Source organism: Tursiops truncatus, chromosome 17 (assembly GCF_011762595.2).
Source record: "Tursiops truncatus isolate mTurTru1 chromosome 17, mTurTru1.mat.Y, whole genome shotgun sequence".
In the NCBI taxonomy this organism is placed as follows: domain Eukaryota; kingdom Metazoa; phylum Chordata; class Mammalia; order Artiodactyla; family Delphinidae; genus Tursiops; species Tursiops truncatus.
This window is the reverse complement of record NC_047050.1, coordinates 49,323,399-49,337,172: the sequence shown is the minus strand read 5'-3', so window position 1 is coordinate 49,337,172 and position 13,774 is coordinate 49,323,399. Positions and strand designations below refer to the sequence as shown.

General features: G+C 40.3%; 1 long non-coding RNA gene across 1 annotated transcript; it reads left to right on the top strand.

Annotated features, from left to right (window-relative positions):
- Window positions 1-2,800: 2,800 nt before the first annotated feature.
- LOC141276859 (uncharacterized) lies at window positions 2,801-12,346 on the top strand. Its single transcript, XR_012327109.1, has 3 exons — window positions 2,801-2,943; window positions 11,846-12,009; window positions 12,239-12,346. It is a non-coding gene; the product is annotated as an uncharacterized lncRNA (long non-coding RNA).
- The last annotated feature ends 1,428 nt before the right edge of the window (window positions 12,347-13,774 follow it).

The following is a 13,774-nucleotide window of genomic DNA, read 5'->3' as shown; positions in this document are numbered from 1 at the left end:
TCCAGTCAAGATAATACAAATTATTAAAATTAAGTTAACTCTAGATTCCATCATTTTTCAGTAATGGTCCAACATACCACTCTGAACAATAGTATCAACCGTGTAACAACAAATGTCGTAATAATGACTATACTGATGTTTCAGTTCAATGGTGGGGAATAAGGAAGGAGAATATGGATACTTCACATATCAGTGCAATCAGTTTGTGACCCCAGGATTTAAGTACATTTAACCTATGACATTTATATTTGCACAATATAGGTTCTCTTTAGTTTTTGGGTTTTTTTTTTTAAACTGTCATGGTCTTGATGGTAAATATAGGAAACTGTTTTCCTAATAATTTTTAAACTTGAAAAGATATATTCAAAATATAAAATGATAATTCCCATGAATCAAAGTATTTGGAATGGAAAGTTTTTCATAGAACACACACCCAGGATGCACTGAGTATACGTGTATATGTGTGTGTGTGTGTCTACGTGTGCATTTTAGTAGCCATCTGGGATTTAGAGGTAACTATTTCTGGGGCCAGCAAACTTTTTCGGTAAGGGCAAGATAATGAATATTTTCAGCTTTGTGGGCCATAAGAGCTGTGTCCCAACTACTCAATCTGCTATTATTGTGCGAAAGCAGCCATAGACTATACACAAATGAATGAGCGTGGCTATGTTCCAGGAAAACTTTATTTAAAAACACTAAAATTTAAACTTCAGATAATTTTCATGTGTTATGAAGTATTATTCCTTAAAATTTTTTTCATCCATTAAAATATAAATATCATTCTTAGATCACAAGATGTACAAACACATCACCAGGCTGGATTTGGCTCATAGGCTACAGTTTGTTAACCCCTGACCTATCTCAATAGAAATAATTAGCCAATTAAGAAAACTAGTTTTGATGAAAAACAGCAAATATTTATTTAAATTTTATCATGTAGAAATACATTTAAGAAACTTGAGATTTCTAAAAATCTAATCAATTTTTTGGCATTAAAACACAGTGACTTGGGCTTCCCTGGTGGCGCAGTGGTTGAGGGTCCGCCTGCCGATGCAGGGGACGCGGCTTCGTGCCCCGGTCCGGGAGGATCCCACATGCCGCGAAGCGGCTGGGCCCGTGGGCCATGGCCGCTGGGCCTGCGCGTCCGGAGCCTGTGCTCCGCAACAGGAGAGGCCCCAACAGTGAGAGGCCCGCGTACCGAAAAAAAAATGGATACTCAAAATAGCAAGGTTTCATTTCCAGTTATACCAAAATGGTACATATGCTTCACGTGCATGTTGTACTGAAAAATCTATTGTTTCATTAAAATAACAAAATAAATGTTTGTATTTTGAGTTTGTTTTTAAATCAATGCTGGCCTTTAGCAAAATTAAGATTACTTCTTGGCTACGTAGGAGCATGTCAAGAATAATTAAATAATCTCTGTCACATCATCACAGCTAGTTGTTGAATATCTTGCTTTTTCTATCTTATGGAAAAATGAAAACCTAAGCATTCTGCCAATATGTTTCTTTCCCTAGTGCTTCAAAAGTTTACAAAGCCATCAGTTGCCATAGAAGCAAAAGAATATAAGTTGTAGTACATACAATATGTCCAAACATGGTACGGATTATCGGATCAATCTAGTGTGTAAGAAAGACCTTCACAACCTTCACAGTTGATTATGGGTTTCCTGTCCCAGGGGGGATAAGCTTGGTATTCCATGAGGAAATATCACATTACTGTGTTGATTCCATCGTGTTTATCTTCAGCAAGTGTTCTGGGTAATGTTATCAGAGATAACAATTTTTAAAAAGGAGTTTCAATCTCGTAAGAAAAATTAGACTAAAAGTAAATCAAGGTTTAATTTTCTGTAAAGTGAACCTAGAATAAAATTTAATATATATTTCCAAGAAGAAATAAAACTCTCTCTAAAGTCCATGTTAAATTTCCTTTGTCTTTAGCCATGAATTCTAAAATTTTGTTGATGTTAATTAAATGATGACATTAATAATATACAATGTGAAAAAAATAATTCTTCCAAATAATTTAATTATTAGTATAGAAGACCATAGACCAAAAATATTCACATCATTTCATTCTATTTCTCCTAAACTCAGGTTGCTTAAGTTACTTTCATTTTTTTTCCTTAAACTTATATATTTTGGTTCTTTAGTATTTTCTTATTGAAATCTTCCCACATTTATGAGTGAATTGGTTACTATAAATAAGTATTTACTATTACACACCTCTTATTTTAATTGGAAACAAACCATATAAATATTGTTCCTACCAAATAAAAGGAAAAAAATGAAAGTTCTTAGGATTTAAAAATAATGCATCAGGAAGTCAGGAATATTCAGAGATTTAAAGTTAAAGAAAGTGAATAAAAGTATATTGACAAATAATAATGGCATTTCAACCCATTCATTGGACTCTTCAACCCATTTATTATAAATGAACTAAAACTAAGGAAATGGTCAATAAAATGCAATTCTTTTATACTGTTCCAAATTCCTTGTTGTTATCCAAGAAGAGCTTTTTGTTTGGAGGAATATATGATAAGTGAAAGTGTATAAGCTTTCACTCTGAAATGTCATGTGCATTCATCAGAAATTCTATAGGAGCAACAAGAAAAGGAGGATGAAAATTATTTTCAAAGAAAATCTGATACCAGCAATGAGAAGTTGCATAATTGCAAGTACAGTCCCCAAATAAATTTTGTTCCTCACCCCTAAGCATAAATATGGTATCTCATTCCTAATCTAAAATTACCTGTCTGTTGCCATCTTTCTTTCTACAAAGTATTATAAAATGACCACTTCTTTTCTCTCCATAGAAAACGTGGTCACCTGTATTAACGTTTCCATTTGAATATGTTTGGTGTATCATCGATCATCTCTGAACTTCAGTCTCTTTATTTGTAGAAGGCACATTGAGCACATCTACATCATCATGCTTGGGGTGAGTCAAATGAGATTATGTACATGAAAATGCTTTTCAAACTGGAAAACACAGGGTAAATCATCTATTATTTGTGTGATCTGTACATACGACATTGCCACAGCTTCCTTCACTACTCACCCACTCCCCACCACCACTATAACGGCACAGTTAAAATAAGTGAATGATGGGAAAATTCAAGTCCCTTTAATGTACTGCATCATCAACATTCTTTTGTATATATTTTTATCCACTTTGATAAAGCTAATCAGGGGATCTGGGACCATGTCTAGAGGGTAGCAGCAATGGAAAGGCAAAGCAGGCAAGTAGAACCTTGTTGAGCACATATCATAGGCCAGGCATTTTGCTAGACATGTTCACATATTTTTTTTAATCATTAGGGCAACACATAAATAGAATAATATGCCCATTTTAAAGATAGGCGAAGTGATGCTCAAGGTTCAGCGTTCAGGGCACAGGGTACAGTGTTGTGATATTGGTTCTGCCTCTTCAAGAGACTGGATAAAGAGTTACTTTTTAACTCTTAACGAACACCTACCAAAAAAAGCCCCTCTGTTGATAACTACCCGTCTAAGTGGAGGAATCAGATACGATGCCAAGTGTAGTGAACAAAATCTACTGAACGTCAATTAAACAGGGCTTTTCTGAGGGAAGCTAAAGTAACCCTCGGTGAATGAGTACACAGGTGGTTCAGGGACTGAAAGAAAGGAGCGAGATGTCATTTCTAAATAGCCTTCCCCATCACAGAAGTTAATTCCTTCCCAAATCATTTTCTTCAGGCAACTCTCACCCGCCCTTAGCCTTACTCATACATACAACAAAAGTTCCCCTTTTTGTTCCATATACTGCAGTCACTTATCTTTCATCTTCAGTGGAATGAGTTATTTTTCAAAACAACATAGTTACTGTAATAAAATGGCCATGTGATTAGGTTAGCACAGAGCGTTTTTTGTGAAGAATAAACTGACTTTGTTCCTATCTATTATATAGCCAGCATTCATTACCAAAGCCTTAAGTTTACATTTTAGATAATCTAAGCAAAAACTTCAGAAAGGGATTCCTTTATCTATTTTGTCCTTATTTTTAATTGCCCTTATCCCTTTCCAACTGAAAAATGAACAAGCCTCAGTAGGAGAAGGTACTTAACTTTTGCTGATCGTTTTCACTATAGAAAGACTTTGGTTTTTAACAGAGCCCAGGCTCTGAACTCAGCTCTGCAATGGCGACTCAGTAACTCTATGATCTGAGGTAGAAATCTTACATTCAAAAGCCCCAATTTCCTCCTGGGAGTAGTAATGACAATCTTGACCAATATCATTGCTGGGACAAGCACATGGGAAGCATGTGTGAGAAAGTCCTCTTTAAATGGTAAAGACCTTGCTTTTGACATGCTGCTCTGACTTGTTCTCATGTAGCCATTTGCTCACGAAACAAGAAATATTTCTAGAGTGTCTACTATGTGTCAGGTGTTGTGCTAATAACTGCAGTGAATGATAGCATCTATTAACACTTGTACAAAATTGGAAAAAGAGAATGCGATTAGTGTCTTTATATTCTAACACATTTTATAGGGAGAGACAACTGTGAGCTGGAAAATTAGCCAAAGACAAAAAAAGGTGTATTTATATTGATGTACTGAAGAATATGAATATGTGTTATGATATGAAAGGAAATGAAAGTTTTGACAGAGTGAACAGCACAAGATATGTTCCAGGAACACCAGACTTGCTCTGTCGTGCTTACAGTGATACCATACGGAGCCAAATGATACAGAACGTTGACAATCAAGCTAAGGAATATAGATTTTATTTCACTAGGAAATAGTGAGTCTTTGACATTTTTGAGTATAATAATATGATCAGAAGTAGGACTTCCAGAATGGTGGTATGAGGAGCTCAGAGAACGCTTTGCCCAATAAAGAGACTGATTACCTGACGAAAATTATAAATGATAATTTTAAAAAACAACCACTTATCTCTGGAAATCTTAAATAGGGAAATATTCATTCAAGGAAATCTATTAACTCTTATTTATTTATTTTTTAAACATCTTTATTGGAGTATAATTGCTTTACAATGGTGTGTTAGTTTCTGCTTTATAACAAAGTGAATCAGTTATGCATGTACACATGTTCCCATATCTCTTCCCTCTTGCGTCTCCCTCCCTCCCACCCTCCCTATCTATTAACTCTTAATAAGAACAGTGAGAGCCTGTGGCATCTTAGTTACAATCTGCTACCGCACTTCCCTTGATCAGTGTAACAGAAGCTCTATTCCAGGCAGGAGTGGCCAAGAGATGGGCCTCTTCCCCCACCTCCTCCTCTCGGATGACAATTCCACCCCAGGAGGGGCCAGCTGCCCTCTCTCATTCCCACATCCTGTGTTGCCAAAGCCCTTCCAGGCTAAGAGGACTGGAGCTTGCGTCCGCTGACCAACCTCCACTCATAGGGCAGGGTCCCTACCCCAGATGTGTTAGGCCAAGAAGACAAGGCCTCAACTGCCTCTACATCAGTTCTCTCATAGGGAGTGGGATCCATGCCAGAAGGCTCAGCCTGCAAGAACAGGGGCTACCTCCCCACCCAGTACCCTTTGCTGGAAGAGCAGCATATCTTTATGGAAGAAGCAAGCCTTGTGTCTCCGGCCCCAGCTCCATTGCTGTGGAATCGCAGTTCTGCCCTCAGTTTGTCCAGCCGTAAGATCAGAGAGCTCTGAAGTTCTCTGTTTCTCTAAGGAAACAGACTTCATTTGGAACAGAGCATGGGGAAGTCTTTGCCTGAAGGTGTGGCAAACATTGGTGACCTTGATTCTGAGCAGTTGAGAAAAAACTGATAGCTCCATAAAACTAGTCTGAGAGAGAAACAGGGAAAGAGACAGCTAAGAGGAGCCCGGCCAGGGTGAAGCTTGTCTCAAAGTCTGGCAATCCCCTGTCCCTACAAAGGGCTGGACATTAATTGGATTAAACTGTGAAACAATTTATGCCCCAGGGCATCCTCAAAAACAATAGAGCAATCAGTTAGCAATTAGCAGAAGCTAACAGATGGAGGTTATGTTGGGGATCCTCAAGACCGCACTGAGTCCCACAATTCACTAGGACAACTCAGAGGACTCAGCATACAGTTGTACTCAGGACTACAAGTTATTGCAGTGAAAGGTGACAAAGTAAAATCAACAAGGAGAAAACGTGAATGAGGTGTGGTGCAGAGGAAACCAGGTGCAAGCGTCCAAGAGCCTTTCCTAGTGGATCACACAGGATGCATTAATTCCTCTGTCCCCACGTTGTGAGAACACATGTGAAAGTTGTCTAGCAGGGAAGTTCATTAGAGACTGGCTTTTACTGGAGGCTGCTCACCTAGGCACTCTGCCTAGCGTGTAAAAAAATTCCAGACTTCCAAACAGAAAGCAGGAGTTAATCGAAACCACATCCTTTGTGCAAACAGTTTAGGCATAGTGAGCCATTCTTATCCTTTCTAGTAATGGTGGGAACCCGCCCTTAACTCCAAGTTCCCCAAGGTGAATTCCATCGCAATAAATCTGTTAAAAATGATGTGATCAAAGTTGAACTTCTGAACGGTTAATGCAAACTAGTAGTGAACTGTAGGGAGACTAGCATGGAGAAAAACTGAACAGAACAGAGAGGGGGCTTCTGCATTAGTCCAATCAATAAGTACTAGGGGGGCTTCGCTGGTGGCGCAGTGGTTGAGAGTCCGCCTGCCGATGCAGGGGACACGGGTTCGTGCCCCGGTCCGGGAAGATCCCACGTGCCGCGGAGCGGCTGAGCCCATGAGCCATGGCCGCTGAGCCTGTGAGTCCGGAGCCCGTGCTCCGCAACAGGAGAGGCCACAACAGTGAGAGGCCTACGTACTGCAAAAAAAAAAAAAAAGAAGAAGTACTAGGGAGCTAAAGGGCAGAGGAAGCTAATCATCATTTACTGAGCATTAAGTGTACATACAACATGCTTGATATGGCCCGAGCCTTTATTCACAATCTTCTTTTCCATTACTCCTCTTCTCATACCCTATACTGCAGCTGAACTCAATACCCCCCCAGAACTAACGTTGTAATAGTAGGAATGGTAAAGAAGATCATGATGAAAAATATGCAGTTAGCTTTATTTTTTCCATTTCTAATACATAGATTGTACCTGATTATTCAACAAGTTAAAAAATCCATCACGAGGTGTTAAGATAGGTTAGATTATGCTTCTGCAATAGTGTTCAAACGTTAGCTTGTATAAGAATATCCTGGAGGGATTTTTAACTTATAGATTTCTGGGCCCCAACCTCAGAGATTCTGACTCAGTATTCTGGGGTAGGGCCTGAGAATCTGCATTTCTAATAAGTTCCTTTCTGAAGCTGATGCTCTTTGTCCAGGGGCCACACTTTGAGAGCACTTGTGCTATTTTAACCATATGCCCCCCAATCCCTGTGGTTTACCACAACAAAAGGTCATTTGTCACACATGCTACTAGTCCAACACAGGCTGCCTGGGGTGGATAAAAATGCAGGGATTAGGGGTGTCTCTGCTCCACAGTCGCTCCACAGTCACAGACAAAGGCTGGGCTCCACCTCTGTAGCTGCACCATTAGAACCCACCACCTCCTTGATTGTCAAAGCAGGAGAAGAGAGCCATGGAGATCTCACAGCCGCTCTCATGTTTGATCTAGAAGTGACACATGTCATGTCTATTCAGGGCCTATTGGCCAGAACTATTCATATGACCCCTGAAGTCTTAAGTCCTTCCAGAATGAGAAGAAAATTGGATATTAGTGAGCTCCAGTTCTCTAAGAATGGAATTAGAGTTAGCTAATTGAACTCAGTGTTTTATGGGACACAGGTGATTTACCTACACACAAAGTTGCTGACCCTCAACTCTTATAGTGGCTGATTAGAAAATACTTATATAAAAACTCTGTACAGTAACTAAAAAAAACAACAACAACAGTGTGAAACTGGCATAGGGCTAGATATATAGACCAATGGAATATAATAGCAGACCCAGAAGCCCAGAAAAAAACTCTTGCACATTTGGTCAAATGATTTTCCACAAAGGTTGCCAAGACCATTCAACGGGGGAGAGAACAAACAGTCTCTTCAACAAATAGTGCTGGGAAAACTAGAAATCCATGTATAAGAAAAATGAAGTTGGACCCTTACCTTACACGAGATACAAAAACTATCTCAGAATGGATTAAAACCTAAATTTAAGAGTTAAAACTGTAAAACTCTTAGGCAAAAATATAAGGCAAATCTTTACAACCTTTGAGTTGGCAATTGTTCCTTAAAAATAATGCTAAAAGCACAGGCAACAGAAACAACAAAAATAGATAAATTGGACTTCATTAAAATTTAAAAAAAGCAACTTTTTTACATCAAAAGACACTATCAACAGAGTGAAAAGGCAACCCACACAATGAGAGAAATGTTTGAAAATGTTAAATCTGACAAAGGTTTAATACCCGGAAAATATAAAGAACTCATAACAACTCAACAAGAGAAAGACAAACATCCCAATTAAAAAACATACAAAGGACTTGAATAGACATTTCTTGAAAGAAGATATATACATGACCAATACGCATTTCAAAAGCTCTGAACATTATTAGTCATTAGGGAAGTGCAAATCAAAACCACAGTGAGATACCATTTCACACCTATTAGGATGGCTATAATCAAACAAACAAAACCCAGAAAATAACAAGTGTTGCTGAAACATAGAGAAAGTAGAAACCTTGTACATTATTGTTGGGGATGTAAAATAATACAGCTGCTATTGAAAACTGTTGGCCATTCCTCAAAAAACTCGAAATAGAACTACTATATGACCTAGCAATTCCAAAAGATTGAAAAACAGGGACTCCAGAAGAAACATGTATGTCAATGTTAATTCAGGCATTAAAATTCCTCAAAAAGAGGAAACAACCCAAGGCTCTATCGACAGATAAATGGATAGACAAAATGTGGGGTATACATACAGTGGAATATTATTCAGTCATAAAAAGGAATAAAGTTCTAATACCTGCTACAGTATGGATGAACTCTGAAAATATTATGCTAAGTGAAATAAGCCAGACACAAAAGGATAAATACTGTGTAATTCCACTTATATGAAATATTTAGGATAGGAAAATTCACAGAGACAGCAAGTAGATTAGTGGTTGCAGAAAGGAGTAACAGGGAATTATTGCTTAATGGGTACAGAGTATCTGCTTCAGGTAATGAAGATATTGGAGATAGTGGTGATGGTTGCACACATTGTGAAAATAATTAATGCCACTGAATTGTACACTTAAAATGGTTAAAATGGCATTTTATTTTATATATATAAATGTATATATATATAGCTCAATAAAAAGGAAATACTAATATTATAGTACTTATGTATCATAGTAAAAAAACAGTAATCTCATTTTTAAATGAATATCTGAACCACGTATGGTATAATATATACCAGGACATGGATCATACTATCAAGTAATAGGAGAAATTATATTTCTCTTATTATTAATCCATTATTATTAATAAAACCATTTATCTTAATCTTATCATTGCTGATATTTAATGATATCATTAAATTATCATTTATCTTTAAGTTTTTTTCTTTTTTTCTTTTTTTTTTTTTTTTGCGGTACGCGGGCCTCTCACTGCTGTAGCCCCTCCCGTTGCGGAGCACAGGCTCCGGACGCACAGGCTCAGCAGCCATGGCTCACGGGTCCAGCAGCTCTGCGGCATGTGGGATCCTCCCGGACCGGGGCACGAACCCGCGTCCCCTGAATCGGCAGGCGGACTCTCAACCACTGCGCCACCAGGGAAGCCACAAAGTTTTTTTCTTTTTCTTTTTTTTTTTGCGGTACGTGGGCCTCTTACTGCTGTGGCCCCTACCGTCGCGGAGCACAGGCTCCGGACGCGCAGGCTCAGCGGCCATGGCTCACGGGCGCAGCCGCTCCGCGGCATGTGGGATCTTCCCGGACCGGGGCACAAACCCGTGTCCCCTGCATCGGCAGGCATACTCTCAACCACTGTGCCACCATGGAAGCCCTAAGTTTTTTTGAGAAATACCAGATGGAGTCAAGTAAAGTGTTTATGAGCACAGACCTTGTAGCTGGATTTCTGTGGACTTGAATCCCAACTCTGCCATTTGTTACTTAAGTGATCTTGGGTAAGTTACTTAATTCTCTGTCTCACTTTCCTCATTTTGAAATACAGCTAATAACAGTACCTACCTCTTACATTTTGGAAAGTAGATAAATTAAAATTTATAAAGCATGTAAAACAGTGCCTATTTTATGGTAAATGCTATGTGTGTTTGTTAAATAAAATAAAATTTCCCAGTACAGTGATTGGTTGATTTAATCTGGAATAGCCTCCAGATTCTCAAAGTAATGCTGATGTAGTGGCTATAGTGGTTGTGTCGTATCCCTTTGCTTGCAACAGAAATTTCATGGAGGTTATTACAATTTGACAAGTTTTTGTATGGCAGTGATACAATGTAATTACATTTGGTGGAGAGAATAAAATGATTAAATTATGTCAACCCATCCCTGCATCTGAGATCCAAAGAAAATACAATTTACTCTAGTCCTTCTCACTTAGATAGATGGAAGATGATGCCCAAATCTCTCCCCTCGGTGGGCAGGGAAGGTGAATTGCAGTCCTCCTGAGGGGTTCCGAGGGATGGAGACAGAAGGAGCCTTGACATTGAAAGCCCTGGGTCCACCAGCTACAGCTGAGAGAGATACTAACCTCCAATTAGCCAAATCTACGGGCTGTGGGTGGAGAGGGATGGCCATGGACTGAAGAGCCAGAAAAGTGAACCTGAGAATAACAAGTCAACTGTTAACAGGAAGAGGTCTGGGTCAACTGCCTGTAATTTTATTGTTGTCTAAAACTTGCTTTTATGTGCAAACCACAGTCCGGGAACTAGGAGGCAGATTTGGTCATTTGTTCATTCAACAAGCCTTGAGACATACATTGAATCCTCCTCTGAACACTGCACTACACGTGAAACGAGATGCGGAGCATTCAGACATCAGCGATGTACTGTGGTTAAAAAGGAAAAGAACCTTTGTGACCCCAGGGAGCTCTAACATTATTGCTGTTGTTTTTAAAAGGAAGTGAAAAAGGATACCGAATATTTCTTGCATGATGTCCCAGCAAGGAAATTCTTACACCTAGTTAAAAAAAAAAAAAAGAAAGAAAGAAAAAAGGGAAGATTAAATCAACTTGGGAATAAAGCTCTTTTGACCTAGTGACTTATTGAAGCAGAAATTCGGTTCCCTTGATGGTCGTTGAGATGCCTTGTTTGTTCTCACTTGATCCCTGGTCTCTTTTACCCTGCCCCCAACTCCCATTTGCTTGAAAAGAGTTAAAAGTCGAAGCAGTAAATCAGGAAGTCTCCAAACCCAGCAGGGTTCAGTTTACAGTACTGCAGGGTTAGGGCTGCGAACTGGAGTCATCTAATTTCCATTTTCAAAGCTGAACATCTAATGGTGGATTATCATTAATGGGAGACAGCGCAGTGTCAAAGGGCTGTGTCGGGTTCCAGACCTTTTCATGCTTTAAATTCCTATGTTTAATCAAAGGTTAACCAAATCATTGCTGGTAGCAAACTGCGGCTTCAAGGTACGGTGGGTGGCCTGTCTTTGCCACTGAGTCAGCCATTGCTGATAAGAAAAAGAATATTCATATATACACATTCCTGGGTGCTCACCACTTTGCAAAAACTGTAACAACCAGCTCATGAGAAATTGGGGCTGGAGAGGCTATAATGGCATTTTGTCTTTAATTGGGAACTAATTTGATTATTTGAATATATGATTATTGACTTGTTAAATAATCTCTTTAATTTGTTTGGTCAAACAGAAATGGGCACAACATATTTTTTTAAATTTCTCTCTTCCTTCCCAGACCTTACTTCAGCTGCTTCTCCAAGTCACTGGTAATTCTAAGGAGCTTCCAGTGAAGCTCTTTGCTGGGCCTCTACAGACTTGTGAAATTAGGAGAAAGTTCAAGTCAGTCTCAGCCGATGGCAGAGAGGAAACCTGGGCCGGCTTCCTCATTATGGTTTCTTGGTAAGCAGGGGTTTAGGAGTCTGAATTATTTGAAGTTGTAAGAACTAAAGAAGATGAAGTTTTCCAAAATGTATAGCTGGAGCCCTTTTAATTGTGTATAGGTAAGGAGGCCATAAACAGTGGTTCTCAAGCTTCAAAGTGCTTACAAATCACCCGTCTGCATTTTAGAAATGTAGATTCCTAGTGTTAAACCCCTGGTGATTATTTAATCCACTCCCTCGTTTTACAGATGCAGAAATGGGGACACGGGAGTCAGAGAGCCAAGCCATGTGCCCAAGGGCACCAGCCAGTCAGCAGAGGTGGGATTAGATCCGGCAACCCGACTCTCCGATGTGGGTAAGTATTCAGAGTTGAATGCAACAAGATTCCTGTCCTGAACCTAGACAGACACATAAACAGAGCACTCAATTCAACTGTGATAATTGTTATATCAGCAGGGTAAACAAAGGGCTTTGGGACTAAGGTAACTGCTGGGCAGGGCTGAGGAATGTTGAAGGTGTACTTGAAAGGTAGGGGGTTTACCAAAATAAGCGGGTGCCATCAATGACAACACAAAAGCAAAGGTGCATTAAAGAGTTTGATGTGGGGCTTCCCTGGTGGCGCAGTGGTTGGGAGTCCGCCTGCCGATGCAGGGGACACGGGTTCGTGCCCCGGTCCGGGAAGATCCCACATGCCGCGGAGCGGCTGGGCCCGTGAGCCATGGCTGCTGAGCCTGCGTGTCCAGAGCCTGTGCTCCGCAACGGGAGAGGCCACAACAGCGAGAGGCCTGCGTACCGCAAAAAAAAAAAAAGAAAAAAAAGAGTTTGATGTGGTCAGGAGACTCCGAAAATTGTGCCTTGTCCATAATACTCAGTGTCAGGGTTGGACTGTCGGCCAGGCCAGAGGCTGAACACGACTGGGGAAGTGAGTCAGGAACAGACTGTAAAGAGCCTCGTATGATATTCTAAGGAGTCATCACTGCGTCCTGTAGGTGAGTTGTTCTCCCCTTTAGCATGCGCGAGAATCACCTGGATGACTGTGTAAAACACAGATCAACGGGCCCCACCTGCAGTTTCTGGTTAAGCAAGTCTGGGGCGGGGCACAAGGAGGATGTGCATATTTAACAGGTTCCCAGGTGATGCCAATGCCACTGCCCTGCCGCTGTTCGGGGGTGACGCTGCCATCTTCCGCTGTGGGTGTTAGAGAGCCAGAAGCAGTTTAGAAAGATAAAGGACGTGATAGCATTTAAATTGTAGAAAGAAAATCCAAGGTGGATGGTGAAATTAGGGTGTGCTGGCTGCAGGGAAAAAAGAGGCCATGTTGTCGGTTTATTGCCATTTACCGTGTGCCGCCTTCTGTGCCAAGAGCTAAATTGCTATCTTTCATTTAACATATTGAAACTACACAGTTGCCAAGTCTTAAGCATAAGGCTTTGATCGGACTGAATGTTAGAATCACAGCTAATAAATAGCCTTGGAAGGAGAGGAAGAGATACAGGTTGGTGTTCAGTGCTGAGACCAGCTGATGGCTGTTGGCGCAGTGGAATATTTCCACTGGAGTGAATGGACTTTGGGCACAGCTCGCCCTTCATTAGCTGTGGCGTGGGAAGGGACACTCGTCCCCCCTCACCTCTTCTGGGCTCCAGTGGTCCTCTAAGTCAGGAACCCTGGCAGCCTCAATCAGATATCACCCTCCAAATGTAACGGCAATTTACCTGGACCCAACTTAAAATCTGAATTCCTCATCCCAGCTTTCCAAGTTCTCCTTCATCTGGCAAGTGTTAACT